The 923-nt window shown below is 39.2% G+C and overlaps 1 pseudogene; it reads left to right on the top strand.

Annotated features, from left to right (window-relative positions):
- Window positions 1-204: 204 nt before the first annotated feature.
- Window positions 205-624, top strand: LOC138103969 (dnaJ homolog subfamily C member 15 pseudogene; annotated as a pseudogene).
- Window positions 625-923: the final 299 nt, after the last annotated feature.

Genomic DNA, 923 nt, shown 5'->3' with positions numbered 1-923 from the left:
AGCTAAAGGATGTCTCAAGCATGTGCACTGGGCAGAAGGAGAAAATACCAGTAGAAGAAAACAGAGGCACGATACTATTGAGAAAACTCAAGTTGGTATGACCAGATGATACAAATTTGGAGGAGTGGGGTGCTGAGTGTGCTGACTGAAATAATTCTGAAAGTAGATAACATACCAACTACATATCCCCTTCTCCCTTTCATCATGGAAGGAGTCCCAGCCTCCTCCTCTGAAGGCCTATACTATGCCAAGTATACCAGTGTCCCTGTGGGAGCCGTCTGGGTCCCAGCCATGCTGGACTGACAGCTGACCAGAACCATGACAGCAGTTGGACTTGGATTTGCAACTGGTGCATTTGCAGGTCATTATGCTTTCCACCTTTGGAAAACATTGGAGAAGGTGATTGTAGAGACAGTAAAGAGGATTTTGACATCTAGTCTTTCACTGTACTATAAAGGAGGATTTGAACAGAAAATAACTGGATTAGAAGCTAGTGTTAGTTTAAGTCCATGTACTGGCAAGGCCAAAACCAGAACAGGCCACAGAAAAATGATTTTGAATCATCCCTATAAAGGAAGATCACCTTACTTAGCAACAAAAGCAAATGAAGCAAAAGACTATTGAAATCCAGTGACCAAAAACTGAAATCCAAAGCTTTATCTCATAGGAGATTCAGCAGATAGATTATGCAGCATCTTTTTTTTTCCTTTCCTTTTCTTCTGTACAGTTCTTAGCACAATACTATTATTCTTATGTATTATAGCAATTAAAAATTTGGGATATTTAAAATCAAAGTAAAACCTTTACAGCATAAAAGTTTGTGTAGTCATCCTTTGCAAGGAGGAGTTGAAGTTGATGATCCTTATGGGTGCCTTCCAACTTGAGAAATTCTGTGATTCTATGATATATGCAATAGTTAACAT

The sequence above is a fragment of the Aphelocoma coerulescens genome (assembly GCF_041296385.1).
Source record: "Aphelocoma coerulescens isolate FSJ_1873_10779 chromosome Z unlocalized genomic scaffold, UR_Acoe_1.0 ChrZ_unloc_scaf_2, whole genome shotgun sequence".
NCBI lineage: Eukaryota > Metazoa > Chordata > Aves > Passeriformes > Corvidae > Aphelocoma > Aphelocoma coerulescens.
The sequence above is the reverse complement of the archived record's forward strand: the minus strand, read 5'-3'. Positions and strand labels throughout refer to the sequence as shown.